Source organism: Schistocerca serialis, chromosome 7 (genome assembly GCF_023864345.2).
Source record: "Schistocerca serialis cubense isolate TAMUIC-IGC-003099 chromosome 7, iqSchSeri2.2, whole genome shotgun sequence".
Classification (NCBI taxonomy): domain Eukaryota; kingdom Metazoa; phylum Arthropoda; class Insecta; order Orthoptera; family Acrididae; genus Schistocerca; species Schistocerca serialis.
Window position 1 is genome coordinate 142,815,963 of NC_064644.1, and position 22,507 is coordinate 142,838,469.

The following is a 22,507-nucleotide window of genomic DNA, read 5'->3' on the forward strand; positions in this document are numbered from 1 at the left end:
AAACCATTGCACGAAATTTTGAAGAGTTTGCAGAGGTAAAAGTCCATAGCGTATACTTTCCGTATGGTCGATTTTAGTTGCCACAATGTTGAGAATGAAATGTGGACAAGATACCTAAATTTCATATAATGTTTACTGTATAACAATATCTCATTTAATTTAAGTACGTGTCGTATGTAATATTGAGAAATATTCCGTCTTTCGCGACTGTAATAAAAGTTTTGTATACACACGGCGCGTTTGGCTTTATTTTAAAGCACTTCCATCGGTGAAAGGTATGGCACATACACGATGGTATTCATGTTCTATTTCTTGTTTTTGTTCCACAGTCGCAGATTTACCAGTGGTATTGAAATATATCCCTCTTCTGCAACTGTAATAAGCGACTTATTTAGACCAGACGCGTATCTCTCTTTTGAAGCATCATAAGAGGACTGTATTTTGTGTCCTCCATTGCCAAGTCACCTTTCGTAGTTTTGTGCTGCGGTAGCACAATATTCAACGTTTGTGTTGGCTCATCAGTGTTTTAGCAAATAAATGCTGTTTGTGTGTGCCACACACAAAATTATATTTGACATACCTCTGAGCACTTCACTGACAGACGGTATATTCAAGTCCTAATGTTTTTGTAAGTCCACAGTTTTGTTTAATATATTTTGTCTACTTCCTTTTGATTGATTAAGTGCTTTAAAATAAAGCCAAACGTGCCCAGTGTAAGTAAAACTTTTGTTACAGTCGCAAAAGGTGGAATATTTCTCAATATTACATACGACACTTATGTGGTACTTAAATTAAATGAAATATATAGATATCTTGTCCACATTTCATTCTCAACATTGTGGCAACTAAAATCGACCATACGGAAAGTATACTCTATGGACTTTTACCTCTGCAAACTCTTCAAAATTTCGTGCAAAGGTTTACTATATTTAATGCTGCATAATAACTGCGTTGAACATCGAAACAAAATTAAGTCATTTATGGGGGGAAGGTATCAGTCAAGAAGATAGGTAAAAATCTAATTTTTGAGCCAAATAGTTTTTGTGGAATCGAATGATAAAGAGTGTCAAAGCAGTCGGAACACAATGTGTCTGCACAGGCGAGCAGTGCAGTGACAAAATCGCCCACAGCGCGGAATGCAGGGAGCACGTCTTTGTAGCAGCGAAAGGGATAATGCGGCCGTGGTGGCTTTACTTCATGAACTGCGCGCTCCCCCCTACACGTAAGCTTGCGAACTATGCTATACTATGGGGCTGCTTCTATTGGCGCGCGCGTCGTGTGCAACTGGCAACGCAGCAATCTCCCGCGTCGGGGCGGGCATGCGCGAGCCGCCAAGATAAAAGAATTGAACTATAGGAGTCAGGTGACTTGTGGGGTATAGATGTAGATGTAGCTGTAGAAGCCGATCAGAAGTAATATCGCGTGGAAGTCTTCAGGATAGTTTGACCACTGCTTCAAGGCGATCCAAAGTTTCTTTCAAAGGCTGTGACTGATGACGAAAGACGAGTTTATGGCTATGATCCTGAAACTAAGAGGCAATCGACGCAATGGAAGATTCCTTCAACGGAGCCAAAAACAGCAAGACAGGTCAAGAATAATATTTCGATGTCGAGTTTTTTTATTTTTCTTCCTTCTTCTTTTTTAATTGCGAAGATCGTTCATATGGAATTCCCCTCTCCTAGTCAGGAGGAGACTTTAGGTGGGATTGTTCACGAAGGGTGGGTCTCTCCTGGTCGGATGGTCAATAAAAAGTTCTCCCCCATGTTCTGAGACGTTTGACTAGAAAATTTCCTCAAAAGTAGCATCTGAACGACTGGGCGCTCTACCGTTACAACGCACTACCACATATGACGTACATTAGTCCGGAATTTTTGATCAAATATAAGATGACAGTTGTTCTCTAGCCGTTGTACATACCAGAGTTACCTTGGTGTAACTTCTTCCTCTTGCCCAAGATGAAAATAACGATGAAGGGGCGAAGATTTGATATAATGAAGGAGATTTAAGCGGAATTGAAGAGGGTACTGGCGGCCGCTGTGGCCGAATGGTTCTGGGAGCTTCACTCCGGAACCGCGCGACTACTACGGTCGCAGGTTCGAATCCTGCCTCGGCTATGGATGTGTGTGATGTCCTTAGGTTAGTTAGGTTTAAGTAGTTCTAAGTTCTATGGGATCGATGACCTCAAATGTTAAGTCCTATACTGCTCAGAGCCATTTGAACCATTTTTGAACAGGGTACTAAACACCAAAAGGGTCTCCGGATCAGCTGAAAAATCCCTACCTTAAACAATGTTAAATTTATTCATATAAAAAATACGCTTTCTCTGAAACTATTGAAAATAAAAGTTTAAAAAAAATGACTTTTAGGTTACACATTTGTAATCATTTAATAGAAGACTTTCTAAAAGTGCTGATTACTTTGAAGATAATAATTATTTTATAAAAAGTGGACATTAAAATAAAAAAAACTGCTGCCTTTTCTACGTATGTAAGGCTCTGACTTCTTTGATATTTACAGAATAAGAAAACCCACATTTTAAAATAGGCACAGTACTGTAAGGAGTACACCCTGTAAATTTTGATCAAATTCTGGCAAGTAGTAGGTGAGAAAAACTACACTTTATTCCTAGACAATCCATCTTACGAGAAACAGCCATTAAAGTCTTCAGTGTATCCCAGCTTCATATTATGCATTGTCTGTATCCTCTTCCGTATCACTTTCCAATATCCTTTTTCCTGCTTGTCTGGGCTGTCGTGTCCATGTTTCAAGGTCTCTACCAGCTTTCTCTCTGATACCGTAAGTCCCTCTTTATCTAAATTCAACATTTTTTTCGCTGTGAAATAACCAACAGTTTGTTGTAGTTGCCTTTCCAGGCTTCACACTTTGCAGTATTTCCTACACTGAATGTTGTCAATGCACCAAGGGCACCAAAATGCAGTGTACTCATTGCCGAAAACATTGTCTTGGGAATTCTGGCCCTGATTACTCTGTTGGTAGACTCGTTAGGTTTCTGGGTGCGGCCAGGAGGACATTTCTTCAGTAGACTTACATCCGACAAATGTTTGAAAGTTTCTTTCAATACCTCCTCTATGGCACGAGGAATAGCTGGTTTGTGAATACATTTCTCGCCATTTGGTTATGCTCTGTTGCATTTGCCCCATGAATCACTTTCTGGAGGGGATGGCCCATGAACGGGTTTATCATCTATTGCAGGGAGATGAAACAATTCTAACCATACAGCTTTTCTCATGTCTTGTACGCTACTTACATTTTGCCTGATGGCACTGCCACAATAATTTGAAGTTCTTTCTATGACAGATTCTGTCAGTCTATTCTTACCATCGAATCCTCTTCCATCTTTCAATTTCTTTCCCTGGTATGCAGTTTTCAGTCATTGAAGCCTCATACCCATTTGCTTTCGCACATGTCATATGGATTCCTGCTTAATGATAGAAATGTTTTACCAAATGGCTTGTCTGCCTCAACTGCTTTGGAAGCTTTTGAATCCCCAGCTCCTAAATAATTGCCCTCGGACGCTAGGGATTCAAAAAATCAAATTTCACTTTGAGAAATATCAAACGCACATGGTCACGCCAACGCACTATTTTGTTTAAATGAATGAATAAAACAGATGTAAGGCAATAACATATACATCTTATATAATAGCAAGGAGAAAATTAGGTAGATTATTATCAACGAAAAAAATTGAAAGTTTAAAAATTTCAACCTGTCTGGAGCCCCCTTAACAAAGACTTCCGGAAATGCTCTTCAAATGTGGCAAAAAGTTGGGACCACTGTATTTCCTCCCAATGGGAATACTTTGAAGGTGATGGTCTAGTATAGCATCTAGGAAAGACGTAATCATGTAAATCAAAAAGGCTTCCAGATATGATTTTTCTCTGGAGAACAGAAAATTTTTCTTCGTGTGGTAATACTCTTACTGATTTTTAAAATGATTTTACATACAAGACTTATACAAAAATATATACCCGTTTTCAAAACGTACTTTGTAACCTGGGCTTCATTTTATGAACGAAAATAACTGATGAAGAAATATTTTCTATTCCAATAAATAGTAAAATCATCATCCAATAATTACCATGCAGAATAACAATAACAATATTCAATTATACGGAGGAATATAGCGAACCAGCTACATCCGTGTATTCTGGTCACGAGCTGCTGCACTCTGCCGCACTGCCTTGCTGATATTTTATAGCGATGTCCAACAGCTGTAAGCACTTGCGTATGATGAAAGGAATGAAGATTCCCAATTGTGTGCCTCAGGTTTCCATTGGGGAAAAAAATGCTTCCCTATCAGCTAAGGCACAGTAAAAGTTAATGTACACAGTTGTAACCAGAGGTACGAAAGGGTTAATGTATTCGGGCATTCGTAGATACCAGTTCGTAGATGACAGCTGTGAACTCGAATAGAATCAGGCGGACGACGTAGGGCGGCTCAGTACGTTAACGGCCTTAATATCGCGCCGTCAACGGCTCTAAACGTTAATAGCCGGGAGCGACGTGCCTACGTCAGACCGCGCATGTGCGCAAGACACTAGGAAGATCGCGGTATCGAGCGGCGACGGAAGCGCACCGCGGCGGTCCACGACAGAACCACTGATGGTGTGGGCGCGCGCCGCCAAGATGGCTGCCCGGCGCTGAGGCAGCCCCCTCCAACGCTGGCCTCGATGGTCCAGGTGAGTGCAGCCGCTGGTTGACGCCTCTGTCTAACTCGTGAGCGTACAACATTAATTGTGTCAGAGCGATCACACATTTGCTACTAGAGGACTTTTGCCCACTGTAATACCAAGCGTTTCATACACACATTCTGTTTAAAATACATTGCGGAAAACATATTTCAATCGGAAGATTGTTTTTTTTTTTGTTTCATGGCAAATCGATCACTTTTTCAGATTTAAAGTGAATTCCTTAGCACGTCGGTGTCATATTATGAATTTCCTATTTCAAAAGCGCCGGTAGTGAGCAATTAATTTAGTCAGTTTACCCTTGTACTGAACGGTTTCGTTTTTTTTTCTGTGATTACGAATTTACTTTGTTGTTACTGTGTGAATATTACCTAGTTCGTAGCTTTCATAATAGCACATTACACAGTACAACATACTAGGCCTACATTTAAACAAATGCTATTGCAAGTCTTCGCCTACTCTTTTTTTTCACTAGCCGATAGCGTTTGGGAAGAGCTCTTCCTACATTAATAAGTCCGTCAACGATACAATTAATAAAAAATAGCGAAAATAATACGAGACATTTTTAAATGCCGGTTCTGTTGCACTATTTTTGATATTTAATGTGACTTGGGTTCCGAAGAATGGTACTCCACAAAAAAAAGACAACTATAAAATTTTTTCTCTATAAGTGATGCAGATTTCAGCTAATTGTCATTCGGGAAGTGTTACGGAAATGGCTGTACGTTTTGATATTGTTCCAAGTTGGTTGGCAAATGTATGTGAATAAGTCTAGCGGCCAAAATTTGTCATTTGCAGTTTATCTCACTTACGAAATGTGATGAAAAAGGAAACAAGTACTGCTATATAAAAGTAAAATCGCGAATCAATACAGTAGCTAGCATGTCTTCCAATGGATGATCAAGCGAAGAGGTTATTATCGAAAACCACTGTTGCAGGTGTTTCAAGTGCAGTTAATGTGTGCTGACGTAGTTCAAGTATCCGAAACAAAACGAGTGAAAGTGGGAATATCGCATTATAAAGCAGTTACGCGAAGAACAAAGGCTAATAAACCTTGTATCCAACAAGTGGAGAAGTTATTGACCCAAATGACCTGTTGCTGTTGTTGTGAGCCGTGAAGGTCGATGAAGAATTGCGTGTCGAACCATGACCTCTACTGACACGCTAGTGTTAAAAATTATCTTGTGTAATTCCGGCTGAAGATGTCCATAGAGACGGCAGCTGTAGCCTCCGGCTCTTTTTTTAGTGCTGCAATCAAATTATTTTACAAACGTTTCAGTATGAACAATATATTTTGTAGTCTCTCGATATATAGGCCATAATCATGCACAGAATCTGGCAATTTCTGCGATTTGTTTTTTAGTGTAACTTGGCGGAAAAGAGTCATTCATTAACTTTCCACTATTCCAGCAAGCAGTACACAACACACGCGTGTTATGGACGACCAATTGATTGTGCTTTGACAGAAGACTTCATTGATTGGCAGCTAGTCATCAACATAAATACATAAATAAATGTTTATAAAAAGGACAAATGTTTCAACGTTCTAATTCATTAATTTATGTAGTTAACTGGTTCAAGGATATCATCAGACTGTAAACGATTACCCAATCAGCTTAGTAAGCCGAAAACTGGTTAAGTAAATAAGTTAATATTGTAGAACATCCACATATTTGGGCTTTTCTTTTGTAAATACGAAATTATTTTACCAAGCGTAGGAATCAATGACCGTACATTTAAGGAAATGCGCGTAAACTAACCAAAATACAGGGTAGTTAGAATTAAACTTTTGCTATTTGAGCCAATGTAGAAGGCAAGCGCTTCAGTCCGGAACCGCGCTGCTGCTACGGTCGCAGGTTCGAATCCTACCTCGGGCATGGATGTGTGTGCTGTCCATAGGGTAGTTAGGTTTAAGTAGTTCTAGGTTTACGGGACTGATAACCTCAGATGTTAAGTCCCGTAGTACTCAGAGCCATTTGCACCATTTGTAGACGGCAAACTTTATCGTATGGGTACTCAACCTCATTGGAATGACCAGTTGACAAACCTGGCGTTGTGTGGGTATTTATTCTGCAAATTTTTCTATTATAAAGACAAACAAAAGATGTACTACGTTTGTACAGTAATATCGGAAAAAGTTCATTTATATATGAAAGCACTTTGAAATTACGAAGCAGTCGTACAGAAAAATATGTATAATGTACAGACGTATAAGTACAATATCCAATATAAGAACCATAATATGCAGAACATAAATGCAATGTATTTTGGGTTTAACGCTGACCATGATTATGAACAATATTTCTCGTTACATTTTCAGGAGCAACGATGAATAAATTCTTGCGTTAGCCCACCCTTGAGCAAGCGTCGTAAGTTGCCTATGAGGAAGACATGTAGATGCCAAATCCACTTCGCAGTATTTATAGACTGCACCTGTGACTTATTAACTGTAATGGCAAATGCAAGTCTCATTGACAACTGCAATCTCTTGAAGCGAAAGGGGAGATCTGTTGGAATAAGGGATGTCCGTGGGATGGACGGTTTCTGTATTCTGATGCAGTTGCTTTACGTATATGCAAAGCGATTTTGTAGACGTCTCTGAGGCATTGCCTCTTCATAGCTCTGTAGACGGCTCGACTGTAGGCCTTAGTAGTAAAGAATAAATGTTTTAAAACATGATGCGGAATTTTTCCACGCATCTCAGTGTTTAAGACGTCGTATGTCTTAAACTATGATACGAGGGTAAGTCAATTATTATCCGCAATTTAGTTATATTTTTGTTTATTTTGGTAGTACCGTCGTTTTACGTTAATGACGCATGCTTTGTTTATTTGTTGTTATATCTTCGCAATTTTCGAGCTGCTAGGTTAGTTTCGTTATCGCTGTCTTGCCGTTAATCATGGCTGCTCCGCTGTCTATTTGCACCAAAGAAGAGCAACGTTCAGTAATCCGGTTTTTGTGGACGGAAGGCGTATCAGGGGCCGAAATTCATCGAAGATTTTGGGTACACTACGGGAACAGTGTTTTGCCACAACGGAGTGTCTACGAATGGATTGAAAAATTCCGAAATGGTCGCACAAGTGTTACGCACGATGAAGGAGCCGGACGACCGTTTACCGCCACAAGTGAAGAAACCATTGAGCGTTCACGTGAAATGATTCTCTTAGACTAGATGATTAACTATTGACTAAGTGGCACATCGTCTGCAAATGAGTCACGTTTCAGCCTACGAAGCCGGCGTGAGTGGCCGAGCGGTTCTAGGCGCTACAGTCTGGAACCGCTCTGCAGCTATGGTCGCAGGTTCGAATCCTGCCTCGGGCATGGATGTGTGTGATGTCCTTAGGTTAGTTAGGTTTAAGTAGTTCTAAGGCTAGGGGACTGATGACCTCAATAATGTTAAGTCCCATAGTGCTTAGAGCAATTTGCACCTTTTTTCTTATTCCGGGCAGCAATAGAGTGCCGATCCAGGCTGCCTTGGATGAAGGTAGTAGTCATATTGTGTTACCCTCTCATGTAGAAATTAAAATGTGTTTTTGTTTTTCAGTGGATTATTCGTTATTTCGCTTCCGCATGTCCTTCTCAAATAGCGAAAGTTTAATTATAACCACCCTGTATGTGATGTCATTTGCTTACATGATTGGTGATTAGCTGCTGGAATCACAACTACCGAGCGAGGTGGCTCAGTTGTTAACACACTGGAGTAGCGTTCTGGAGGACGACAACACAAATCCGCGTCCTACTATCGATATTTAGATACGGTATTGTAGTGCCCATGGTGTTAAGAAGAACGATGCAATGTTTCCTCGGTCATGTAAACTTGTCCGAATAACGGCAATGAAAATTTGTCCCGGGCCGGGACTCGAACCCACAGTTCCCACTTTAAGCGAGCGGTCGCGTTAACCGTTTGGCTATCCGTGCACGACTAACGGCTGTACCCAAACTTCAACGTCTCGTCGTTCCTGCGCCGCAAACTGTACTTTTACAGACATTACGCAATTCCTATACAGGGGAGGACATTTTGTTTGAAAGTCGCTGCCTGGGATCCGTGGATAAATACGATATTGGAGGCGCCCTTCTTACTTCAGTCACGGCTGTCAACTATCCATGGGTATCTTCCCAGAGATTAAAGATGGAACGACCACATAAGCATATCTATCCTGAACTGCCCCATAGATCTTGTTCACAACCCAGCGTTCAAATATCATAAGCTGCTGGTCATTAGCACTTGTTAAAGAGATGTTTACTATCTTTTGGTTCAAAAAATCGATTTTTTTAAAATTGCGTTTTTGGATCCATAAAAGTGTTTAGAATCCACCCCTGAAATGGTGTTTCCGAATACGTAATGGATATGTTTGTTATTCGCGGTTGAACAAAAAAAATGCACCTGCCTGAAATCGGCCTTTTTCAGGCACCGGTTTTTTTTCTTTCGGAAGACGAGTTACTGTACCGGTGCTTGGGAGGAAACACACAAAACTCAAATGAAAGTTTGAACGCCTGTGTTTGGAAGTTAGCTCCCAAGCATTTGCATTCTGGTGCGAAGACTGTGGAGACTGCGACTTTCCTGGCAGTGAGCAGCTTCAACGAAGGGTATTCAGCAATTCTGAAGACCATGGCAACGATGGACGTCACCCTGGGACTCTATTCGACGCAGTTCGCCAAGCATTCGGACGACCACCGGATTCAAGCGGCCGAAAACCGCTTGTCACCGGCCGTACGAGCGGCTCTGGAGCAGCGCAGGATGGCCCAGATCGAGCAGAACGTCCTCTATGAGGAAGGACTAGTTTATGGACCCGGAATAGCGGATTGAACGTACGTTGCATAATATTGTATTTATATGAGGTCAAAACTTCAAACGTGTTTTTCTCGAAATGACGTTTTTTCTTATCGCGCGGTATGGTAACTTCAAATCTACTGAACCGATTGGCATGATTGTTTGTTTCCGATGAAGCTAACTAAATTGTCTAGGAGTTGTACCACTTTATTCCGATCCATTAACTATAAATTTTTTACTTGGCTGACGAAGTCGAAAAATTGATGAAAAAAACCCTATTTTTTTTTCAAATGACCACCATTTTGTTTCCTATAGTTCAAATAACTTAAGCGTGGTACAACTCCTAAATAATCTTATATACTTCTCCAACGTCAACTCAATTTTGATTACAGACGAGACGGCTGACCTGTGTCACACCGCGCGTGGAGGTCTACATCGAAATTTTATTTTGTTCCGACGGCACTTCCACCTTTGTTATTCGACATTTCCGGTCAAAAAAAATTCCAGTTTATATAGGAAATATTAATAAACATTTTGACCAAATTTGACATTGATATCTATAACACATCCCAAGAAAAAAATTCTAAAGAACATGCTTTTTTCGGGCCAAAGATAGTAAACCTCCCCTTAATGTCCATGCTTCGCAGGAATCCTAGAATGCATGCAAGTCCGAAGGAACATTGCAAAATGGTTCAAATGGCTCTGAGCGCTATGGGACTTAACATCTGAGGTCATCAGTCCCTTAGAACTTAGAACTACTTAAACCTAACTAACTTAAGGACATCACACAACACCCAGTCATCACGAGGCAGAGAAAATCCCTGACCCCGCCGGGAACATTGCATCTTAACAACACAGGCACTGCGATATCGGATTTATCCGCCGATACCTGGTAGCTACGTTAAATTATAATGCCTCCCCTGTAGGCAAATTAGGTACGGTTTGTACGAGTACAGGTTTTGACGCAGGAACGACGACGTATGGAAGTTTGGGTCTGGCTTCGAGTCACGCACGGCCAGCCAATGCGGTTAAGGTCACTGCTCGCGTAAGGCGGGAAATCCGGGTTCGAGTCTCGGCCCGTCACAAATTTTCACTATCGTCACTCCGCAACTGCGAATACATTTTATGTGATCTAAGTTTAGGTTTCCCAAGTTTTCGCTAAATCGCTCCAGGCAGTTGACGGGATTATTTCTTAGAAAAGGCATGGCCAATTTCTTTCCCTATCCTTCAAACAGTCCGACTTTGTACTCAGTCTCTAATGACCTGCTTGTCGATGGGATGTTAAAACCCTAATCTTCCTTCCTCCAGTCTTAGCTATCAAATATATATGGGTATCTGTCCCGAGAGATTAAAGATGGAACGACCACATAAATAAGCGTGGGGAAGCAAGATGCCAACCACCGATTTATCGGAAAAACTCTATGGAAGTGTAATTCACGTACGACAGATGTTGCTTATAAAACTATCGTTGGAAGGATTCAGGAGTATTGTTCGACGGTCTGGGGCAATTACGAAGATGTATTAACAGAACAGTGAAAGAATCTTCGAAGAAGAGCTTTGCAATTCGTCACTGGTTCGTTTAGTCATTTTGAAAGTGTTTACACCCGCATCTACACTAGTGACCATTAAAACTGCTACACCAAGAAGAAATGTAGATGATGAACGGGTATTAATTGGAGAAATATATTATACTAGAACTGGCATGTGATTACATTTTCACGCAATTTGGGTGCATAGATCCTGAGAAATCAGTACCCAGAACAACCACCTCTGGCCGTAATAACGGCCTTGATACGCCTGGGCATTGAGTCAAACAGAGCTTGGATGGCGTGTACAAGTGCAGCTGCAAGGGCATGTTGAAGCTGCAAGGGCAGCTTCAACACGATACCACAGTTCATCAAGAGTAGTGCCTGGCGTATTGTGACGAGCCAGTTACTTCGCCACTGTTGACTAGACGTTTTCAATTGGTGAGAGATGTGGAGAATGTGCTGGCCAGGGCAGCAGTCGAACATTTTCTGTATCCAGAAAGGCCCGTACAGGACCTGCAACACGCGGTCGTGCATTATCCTGCTGAAATGTAGGGTTTCGCAGGGATCGAATGAAGGGTAGAGCCACGGGTCATGGTTGTTGTTGTGGTCTTCAGTCCTGAGACTGGTTTGATGCAGCTCTCCATGCTACTCTATCCTGTGCAAGCTTCTTCATCTCCCAGTACCTACTGCAACCTACATCCTTCTGAATCTGCTTAGTGTATTCATCTCTTGGTCTCCCTCTACGATTTTTACACTCCACACTGCCCTCCAATGCTAAATTTGTGATCCCTTGATGCCTCAAAACATTTCCTACCAACCGATCCCTTCTTTTAGTCAGTTTGTGCCACAAACTTCTCTTCTCCCCAATCCTATTCAACACCTCCTCATTAGTTATGTGATCTACCCATCTAATCTTCAGCATTCTTCTGTAGCACCACATTTCGAAAGCTTCTATTCTCTTCTCGTCCAAACTATTTATCATCCATGTTTCACTTCCATACATGGCTACACTCCATACAAATACTTTCAGAAACTACTTCCTGACACTTAAATCCATACTCGATGTTAACAAATTTCTCTTCCTGACACTTAAATCCATACTCGATGTTAACAAATTTCTCTTCTTCAGAAACGCTTTCCTTGCCATTGCCAGTCTACATTTTATATCCTCTCTACTTCGACCATCATCAGTTATTTTGCTCCCCAAATAGCAAACTCCTTTACTACTTTAAGTGTCTCATTTCCTAATCTAATTCCCTCAGCATCACCTGATTTAATTTGACTACATTCCATTATCCTCGTTTTGCTTTTGTTGATGTTCATCTTATATCCTCCTTTCAAGACACTGTCCATTCCGTTCAGCTGCTCTTCCAAGTCCTTTGCTGTCTCTGACAGAATAACAATGTGACCAGCGAACCTCAAAGTTTTTATTTCTTCTCCATGAATTTTAGTACCTACTCCAAATTTTTCTTTTGTTTCCTTTATTGCTTGCTCAATATACAGATTGAATAACATCGGGGAGAGGCTACAACCCTGTCTCATTCCCTTCCCAACCACTGCTTCCCTTTCATGCCCCTCGACTCTTATAACTGCCATCTGGTTTCTGTACAAATTGTAAATAGCCTTTCGCTCCCTGTATTTTACCGCTGCCACCTTCAGAATTTGAAAGAGAGTATTCCAGTTAACATTGTCAAAAGCTTTCTCTAAGTCTACAAATGCTAGAAACGTAGGTTTGCCTTTTCTTAATCTTTCTTCTAAGATAAGTCGTAAGGTTAGTATTGCCTCACGTGTTCCAACATTTCTGTGGAATCCAAACTGATCTTCCCCGAGGTTCGCTTCTACCAGTTTTTCCATTCGTCTGTAAAGAATTCGCGTTAGTATTTTGCAGCTGTGACTTATTAAACTGATAGTTCGGTAATTTTCACATCTGTCAACACCTGCTTTCTTTGGGATTGGAATTATTATATTCTTCTTGAAGTCTGAGGGTATTTCGCCTGTCTCATACATCTTGCTCACCAGATGGTAGAGTTTTGTCATGACTGGCTCTCCCAAGGCCATCAATAGTTCTAATGGAATGTTGTCTACTCCCGGGGCCTTTTTTCGACTCAGGTCTCTGTCAAACTCTTCACGCAGTATCTTATCTCCCATTTCGTCTTCATCTACATCCTCTTCCATTTCCATAATATTGTCCTCAAGCACGTCGCCCTTGTATAAACCCTCTATATACTCCTTCCACCTTTCTGCCTTCCCTTCTTTGCTTAGAACTGGGTTTCCATCTGAGTTCTTGATATTCATACAAGTGGTTCTCTTCTCTCCAAAGGTCTCTCTAATTTTCCTGTAGGCAGTATCTATCTTACCCCTAGTGAGACAAGCCTCTACATCCTTACATTTGTCCTCTAGCCATCCCTGCTTAGCCATTTTGCACTTCCTGTCGATCTCATTTTTGAGACGTTTGTATTCCTTTTTGCCTGCTTCACTTACTACATTTTTATATTTTCTCCTTTCATCAGTTAAATTCAATATTTCTTCTGTTACCCAAGGATTTCTATTAGCCCTCGTCTTTTTACCTACTTGATCGTCTGCTGCCTTTACTACTTCATCCCTCAGAGCTACCCACTCTTCTTCTACTGTATTTCTTTCCCCCATTCCAGTCAATTGTTCCCTTATGCTCTCCCTCAAACTCTCTACAACCTCTGGTTCTTTCAGTTTATCCAGGTTAAAACTCCTTAAATTCCCACCTTTTTGCAGTTTCTTCAGTTTCAATCTGCAGTTCATAACCAATAGATTGTGGTCAGAGTCCACATCTGCCCCTGGAAACGTCTTACAATTTAAAACCTGGTTCCTAAATCTCTGTCTTACCATTATATAATCTATCTGAAACCTGTCAGTATCTCCAGGCTTCTTCCATGTATACAACCTTCTTTTATGATTCTTGAACCAAGTGTTAGCTATGATTAAGTCATGCTCTGTGCAAAATTCTACAAGGCGGCTTCCTCTTTCATTTCTTCCCCACAATCCATATTCTCCTACTATGTTTCCTTCTCTCCCTTTTCCTACCGACGAATTTCAGTCACCCATGACTATTAAATTTTCGTCTCCCTTCACTACCTGAATTATTTCTTTTACCTCGTCATACATTTCATCTATTTCTTCATCATCTGCAGAGCTACTTGGCATATAAACTTGTACTACTGTAGTAGGCATGGGCTTTGTGTCTATCTTGGCCACAATAATGCGTTCACTATGCTGTTTATAGCAGCTAACCCGCACTCCTATTTTTTTTTATTCATTATTAAACATACTCCTGCATTACCCCTATTTGATTTTGTATTTATAACCCTGTATTCACCCGACCAAAAGTCTTGTTCCTCCTGCCACCGAACTTCACTAATTCCCACTATATCTAACTTTAACCTATCCATTTCCCTTTTTAAACGCCGGTTAACTGCTGTTTGTGTATGAGAAATCGGTTGAAAACGTTCCTCATGTCAGCACGTTGTAGGTGTCGCCACTGGCGCCAACCTTGTGTGAGTGCTCTGAAAAGCTAATCATTAGCACATCACAGCATCTTCTTCCTGTCGGTTAAATTTCGCGTCTGTAGCACGTCATCTTTGTGGTGTAGCAATTTTAATGGCCAGTTGTGTACATACGAGGGACGTTCAATAAATAATGCAACACTTTTTGTTTGTCGGACAATTTTGGTTGAAAAATACGGAATTTGCTGCGGCACCTGGAACCTCATGGAATATTCACGCTTCAGCCCCTACGATTTCGTGTAGTTCTGATTGGTGGCGATGCTATACGCAGCTTACAAAATGGCGTCTGTAACGGACGTGCGTTCCAAACAGTGCAGCTGTCATTGAGTTTCTTTTGGCGGAAAACCAGAGCGGCGCAGATATTCGTAGCGCTTGCAGAGTGTGTACCGAAACCTGGCAGTGAACAAAAGCACGGAGAGTCGTTGGCAAGGCGTCTGTCATCTTTGCAACAAGGTCGCGCAAACTCGCCGCATGACGTAAGACTACAAAGATCAACGAAGGACCATCTGTGCGGAACTGCGTGCGAGTTACGAGACTGATCGTGACAATTTTTTGACGAACGTCATCACAGGCGATGATACATGGGTTCGTCACTTCGAATCGGAAAAAAATTGGCAATCCACGGTCTGGTGCCACACCACTTCACCTCCGAAGAAAAATTTCAAAGCCGCATCCTCGGCCAGCAAAGTCATGGCGACGATCTTCTTGGGACTCTGAAGGGGTTATCCTGTTTGATGTCCTCCCTCATGGTGCAACGATCAGCTCGGAAGTGTAGTGTGCCATCCTCAGGAAATAGAAGAAAGAACTTCAGCTTATTCGTCGCTACAAAATGCAAACGAACCTTTCCTTATCCATGACATAGCAAGGCCTCACATAAGTCTGCAGACCCGAAAGGAGCTCACAAAACTTCACTGGTCTCTTCTTCCTCATCCATACTACACCCAGATCTCGTACGTTCCGACTTCCAAGAGTCTGGCCCAATGAAGGATGCACTGTGCAGGAAGTAGTACGCGACTGATGGACATGTTACTGATGCAACAAGACTTGGCTCCGTCATCGACCTGTACTGTGGAACCATGCGGGCATATAGGCACTCCCAGTAAAGTAGCGTAAGGCCGTCACATTGAATGGAGATTATGTTGAAAAATAGGTTCTCGTAGCCAAAAGAGTGGGGTTAATATGGTATATTGAAATCCTGAATAAACTCACCTGCTTTCAGAAACAAAAAGTGTTTCATTACTTACTGATCGCCCCTCGTACATCCTTCACAAGCCGCCATATAGTATATGGCGGAGAATACCTTGTACCACAACTGGTCGTTACTTTTTCCATTCCTCTCTTAAATGGAGCGAGGGATAGACTGTCTATATGCTTCTGTGCGAGCCCATATTTATCTTTTGTCCTCGTCTCAGTCCTTATGCGAAATGTACGTTGACGACAGTCAGCCGCAAATACTGGTTATCCAAATTTTCTCAGTTGAGTGAAAAGGATGTCGTGTTCCCTCCAGGGACTCCGATTTGAGTTCACGAAGCATCTCCGTAATACTTTTTGTCACGGCATTACAACCGAGCGTGCGTCTTAGCTTCTTCAACAAGTTTCTTCCATTCTGCTCTCTCCATCGCTGTTCTCCGCCGTTTTATTTCTTCTTGCACATCGTCTATCCGCTTCTTTCGTGGCTCGTGGCCTTCCTCTGCGTCTTTCTCTAGTTGGTTTCCATTCAAAAACTTCTTTTGGCGCTCTTCCAGTGTCCATCCCAAGGACATGTCGATCCTGAACTGCCCCATAAATCTTGTGCACAACCCAGGGATTAAATACCTTTAGTTACTGTTCATCTGTGTCCGTTTACGTCCATGTTTCACATCTGCAGGTTTCAACTGACCTAATCATGACCCTAAATATTTGCAATTTCAACTGTCAGGTTCATAACTGGGAATGTCTTAAACGTTTGGAAGCATCAATTACCGCTTAGAATGCGCAGTTTTATTTCAGTTGACACGGAATTTGTCTTGTTAAGCTTGGATTAGAGGTGGTCAAATTTCTGCGCTTGTTTAAAACTGAAGCCTGCTGTTGATGGTTTATCCAAGTTATTATTCTCTTTCCTGGTGTTGTTCATGTACTTCCGGTAAGAAACCGAGCAGCGCGCCTTTGAATTCCTTCGATGTCTTCTTTTAATACTACCTTGTGGGAATTTCAAACACTCGAGCAGTACTCAAGAATGAGTCACACCAGTCTTCTACGCACGGTCTCCTTTGTAGACGAACTGCACTTTCCTTCAGTTTTCTCCAATAACAGAGTCGACCATTAGGCTTCCCTACTAACGGCTTCAAGTATCATTCCGTTTTATATCAGTTCGCAACGTTACCCCTAAATATTTAATCGACGCGAATGTGTCAAGCAGTGCACCATTACTGATGTATCCGAGCACTACAGGATTGTTTTCCTATTCATCTGTATTAACTTATACTTTTCTTCATTTAGAGCAAATTTCCATTCATCACATCAAATAGAGGTTCTGTCTAAGTCAGCCAGTATCCTCTTAGAACAACTCGACGGCGATACTTTTCACTATACTACAGCATCACCAGCAAACACTCGCAAATTGGCGCTCACCGTATCAAATCACGTGTGTAAACAGGGTGCTTCAGCAGCTACTACCTATACATTTCATGCAACCCCTTCAAATACCACATGTAAAATTTTCATACTCTCTCGCTCACTATGCACAAACTGGTAGTAATACCGAGAAATGAACAGGACCTTTTTGTAGATTACGTTTTTGCTAGGGGCCTTAGCACTCGAATTATTCAAGAAAAAAGAGCGAGTGTGACCTTCATATGCATTTTTCTTGAATAACTCGAAAACCGTGGCCTCCCATGAAAACCTACATCAGTACAAAATTTAACTACATTAATTTCATAGAAAAAAGTCCTGTTCATTTTTTCTGTAGGAATAATAGTCCATCTGTAGAGAGTGAGAGAATATGAAAAATCTGGAGCGTGGTTTTGAAGGCGTTGTGGGTTGCATAAAACCCATAGTACTCCGTCTTCAAGCCACAAGTGGCCCATCGGGACCATCCGACCAACGTGTCATCCTCAGCTGAGGATGCGGATAGGAGGGGCGTGTGGTCAGCACACCGCTCTCCCCGTCGTTATGATGGTTTTCTTTGACCAGAGCCGCTACTGTTCGGTGAGTACCTCCTCAATTGGCGTCAAGAGGTTGAGTGCACCCCGAAAAATGGCAACAGAGCATGGCAGCCCAGATGATCACCCATCCAAGTGCTGGTCACGCCCGAGAGCGCTTAACTTCGATGATCTGACGGGAACCGGTGTATCGACTGCGACAAGGCCGTTGCCATAAAACCCATAGGGACAGCTGAATTGTTATGTATGGAGAACAAGAGCGGTCCTATCATACTTCCCTGACGGTATCCCAGTCTCTGATGAATGTTCGCCGACGAGGCCAACATACTGGGCTCTACCACTTAAGAAGTCTTCTAGTCTCTCACATATCTGGAAGCATATTCCGTATGCTAGGACCTTCGTTAACAGACTGATGGAGGAGCTGGATAAAACAATTTCCGAAAATCGAGGATTGTAGAACGTTGGAGATATCCTGTAATTCTGCGGACCCGTTCTGTTACCCTCCTTACATACAGGATTCACATGCACCTTTCTTTTGGGATCTTGTGCCGGGCGATCCATTCGCGATAAATTTAGCCTCAGTAAGAGGCCAAAGCCGAAGAGTATTGCCTGTAAAATCGAATTAGGAAAACCGAGTTAGGAGAATATCGAAAAGCAAAACCAGGGTTGTCAGACGTAGATTTGAACCGCCATCCTTTGGAAAACGAGTCCAGTGTCTTATTCTGCTTCAACTCGCTCAGACATAAAATTAGTGGATTTGGGCTAAAAAAAAAAAAAAAAAAAAAAAAAAAAAAAAAAAAAAAAAAAAAAAAAAACTGTGTCGACAGTCGTTCTTGTCGAATGTCATTCTGTAGTGAGATAGAATTGGGGAGAAATGAATCTGGTATAGTATATAACCTCCGCTACCACTTGCAGGACACAGGTGTAGACCTCGAGCAGAAGGCAGTTGTGCATCACTGCAATTGCTGAGTATGATCTGAGTATATATTAAATGACAACTAAAATACGTTAATAAATCACCAGTTCCCAGTAAAGTGGTCTCTATGCTACATGCACTATCTGGTCAAAAGTATCCTAACGCCCCTATGTAATGCGGAACTGAACACTAGATGTCACGAGAGCCCGACCCGCGATTGTAATTGGAGACGGAGAATATTGTGTTGTCAATAGAGCAGCAGTACCAGCAGAATGCCTCACACAAGAGAGCCCAGTGACTTCGAACGTGGATATCGCCTGAGTAACAAATCCATCAGGGACGTTTCAACACTTCTACAGCTGCCCAAGTCGACTATTGATGATCTGAAGTGGAAATATGAAGCAACAACCGCAGCTAAACCAGAATCAGGAAGATCTCCTGTAATGATGGACAAGGACCGTCGAGCATTGTTCAGAGTAGTTGTAAAATATCGCCTGAAATCAGCAGCGTGAATAGCTTGTGAGTTCCACACAGCCAGCAGTCCTGCTAACACAATGTCTGCGCGTAGGCAGTTAAAAGGAATGGGGTAAAATTGTCGAACATCTTCTCATGAGCTACACATTTCTCTAATCAATGTCAAGTGACGTTTGAGCTGTGTAAAGAGCAGCGTCACTGGGTCGTTAATGACTCGAAACTAATGATTTGGAATGACGAATCATACTACACACTGTGAACACTAGATGGAAGGGTTTGGGTTGTGCGAATGCTTGGAGAGCGTTACCTGCCATTAAATGTAGAGCGAAGAATGAAATATAGAGAAGGTGGTGTTGCGTTATGGATGTGTTTTTCGTGGTTAGGGTGTAGTCCCTTCCTGCGCATAAGAAAACGCTAATTGCGGAAGGATATGAACATATTTTACAGCAATGTCTGCTGCATAGAGTAGAGAAATAGTTTGGAAAAAATGATTGTTGATATCAGCAGGACCTGCACCCTGTCATAAAGCAGCAGACCGTAGAAGCGAGGCCTTGCTTAGGGAATACCACAAACAACAGGAGAACGTGGAATTACCCATACAGGAAGACATACTAAGTCTACGACGAGACAGACCCCATTTAAGAAGCCCAACGTTATGGCAAAGAGAACAGCTAGATGTCAGTAATATCTCGGCGAGAGGCTGACTGGATCGGAACTGTCAACTTGTTGAAAATCCTGAGCGGCGTGAGTGGATCCGAAAGTATAATTGTGATACTGCTGGCACAGAGCTCGACAGGAAGCCATGGGTCACACTGAACGGAGTTCGCACTCAGCATGGTCGATGCGCAGATTCAGTTTACAAATGGGGGGCTACGGAGTTTCCGCTTTGTGCCTGTGAGGCTCCAAACCAGACAATCAAGCACATTAGAGATGAATGCCCTTGTGTTCCTATCACGGGAGTTCGAGTGACCTCATGAAAGCTGACGATACAGCTCTTATAGGGATTAGGAACTTAGATATTGACATTTAGTTAACTTTATATGTAGTTTTGTCTCTCCTTATTTTTACACTGCATGTGAGCCATACGAATAAATAAATAGATAATAGATCTACGAGGCAATGGTTTGTAGAAAATAACCTGCCTGAAATAGACTGGCTTGCTAAGAGTTACGACCTGAACCCAATGGAACACCTATGGGATGAGTTAGAACGTTGAATTCACTCCAGACGCCAGAGTCCAACATTACTACTTTCTCTGTTTTCTGAGAGGCAGTGTTGTGTGTACAACATTCCTGATGTATTGTTTTGCCCAAAATTCCGACCTGAAACCAACAGAACATCTGTGGGGTGAGTTACAACGGTGAATTCGCTCCAGACTCAGCGTCCAACATCTGCCTTATTTGGTTTCTGAGAGGCAATGGTTTATGGATAATAACGTTCATGGAATGGACTGTCCTGCCAGTAATCCCGACCTGAACCCAATGAAGCACCTTCGGGATGAGTTAGAAAGTCGACTTCCTTCAGAACCCCGCATTCAACAACACTGCCTTCTGTGGTATCGGCCGTTGGGGAAGAATGGCTGCCTTTCGTCACATTGAAAGTGTCCCCAGCAGGGATCAAGTCCTCATAAAGCCTAAGGCTCGGTACACTCCTAGTAATGTCCAACAACAGGCACCCGGATACCTTTGATCAGATAGTGTATGTTTCTTCTAATTTAATAGTTTAAGTTTGAGAAGACATTGCAAAAGGAACAAAAACTTTTATTATAATTTTGTCTGTACAAATACAAAGTTCGTAAAAGCGATTTTTGTCTATCTTCCAGCAGACACGCAATTTAACGTGCTATCCTCCGAAATGACTTTACACTAAACCGATATCTTTAGGGATCCTAGTATTCGTTTCTGTAATCTACAACCTCTATTTTTCACTTCCAGATGTTCAGCTGCTGCTGTATGTCCATGTTTCTCTTCCTCTCTCTTCTTTAGACACACAGATCTGGCTTCAGAAACCTAATTTACCCAGCTCGATCCTACTTCTGTCCGTCTTACTAAGACCCATTGATTTTAGCCGCACTGATATTCCGTTGTAACACTTTTTTCCCAGAACTTTCGTATTGCGTCTCAGTAACGCAGTGGGTAAGTACCACACTACAAACCCACCAGTTCTAAGTGGCAGACATACATGACTATAACATGTACAAGTTAAGCATCTTGTATTTCTTTCCTTCTGGCTTAGGCTTGTACTACACTGTCAAAGATCATTGACCAGTCTTTTATAAAAGCTACGACCATGCTCTGACTTTTATAAAAGATAGGATAAAAGTACCGTACTACAACGTCAAAGGTTTGATAAAATGTCTTCTGTAACAAATATTTGACAACGTACTCTTACAATGTACGGTGGGCCTTAACCGTGTACACAAAGGCGTTTGAAAGTACACGTTACATTTTTAGATTTTTGAAATTCAGTTGAATTGCCACTTATTGACACAGAAACATGGGAAAAATAATTTTGTGTTTGAATTCAATTTATGACACAGTATGTTTCCTTTTTTGTGACGGGACGTTTTAGAACTGAGTTTCCCAGAAAATGATTCCGTAGCATTTTTAGTGAATAGAAATTTGCAGAATATACTAGTTAACGCGCTTTAAAAACATTTATGCGGTAATCATGTGTTCTGCAACTGAAGGAACTTTATTAATTCTGCTGAACGAGATTTCCTATTAATATCTCCTCCACGTTTATAGTGTGCTCTCCCTTCACAACTGTAGACTGAATTAATGAAGAGCCTCTCCAGTAGCTAATTTAGTTAATGTTTTCAAATATTTCAGTAGCTACCTTTTCGGTAAGCTGATTTGCATCTCATTTTATTGCTATAATTATATCATTTGCAAAAAAAGGAAGAGAAACAACAGCAAAACCAAAATAGATCTCAGCTGTACACAATGTCTGAATGCTTCAGCTTCTTAATGCCTATTGTTATGTGATCGACATGTGGCGGTGATTAATGTCGGAAGGTGGTGAAAAGTGACGGTTCAATTCGCCCAGAAGTCAAACGTTTGAATTATCCAGAGAGGTCCACCCATAAGAAATGAAAAGAGTATCGAGAACGGAATGATTTGCGCATTATTCACCAAGTGGCAACATCGCTATCATTGCTGTGACTGAAGGCAATATAAGAGCTTCAAGCTGGTACTTTGGTACGCCTGTGGAAAGTCTTGGAACTCATCGGAGAGAAACGTCCATAATCAGATCTGCGCCGGATGCAAGTACATTATGATAATGCACCATATCACTGCGACTCCGTCTAGGAATGTCCTCATCCACTCAGTAGCCCTCGGTTAACTACAGTTTCCCAAAGCAAAAGAAACTATTTTTGGCTGTCAGTGTCCAGGAGAAAACGTCTCTGCATGGCTAATGGATCTCTCAAAA

The 22,507-nt window shown here is 41.7% G+C and overlaps 1 long non-coding RNA gene across 1 annotated transcript in view; it reads left to right on the forward strand.

The window, feature by feature from the left end:
- Window positions 1-4,644: 4,644 nt before the first annotated feature.
- The window catches only part of LOC126412217 (uncharacterized), a 141,038-nt gene continuing 123,175 nt past the window's right edge, over window positions 4,645-22,507 (forward strand). The window contains exon 1 of the long non-coding RNA XR_007575261.1: window positions 4,645-4,700. This is a non-coding gene — a long non-coding RNA (uncharacterized LOC126412217). The remainder of the gene's footprint in view (window positions 4,701-22,507) is intronic.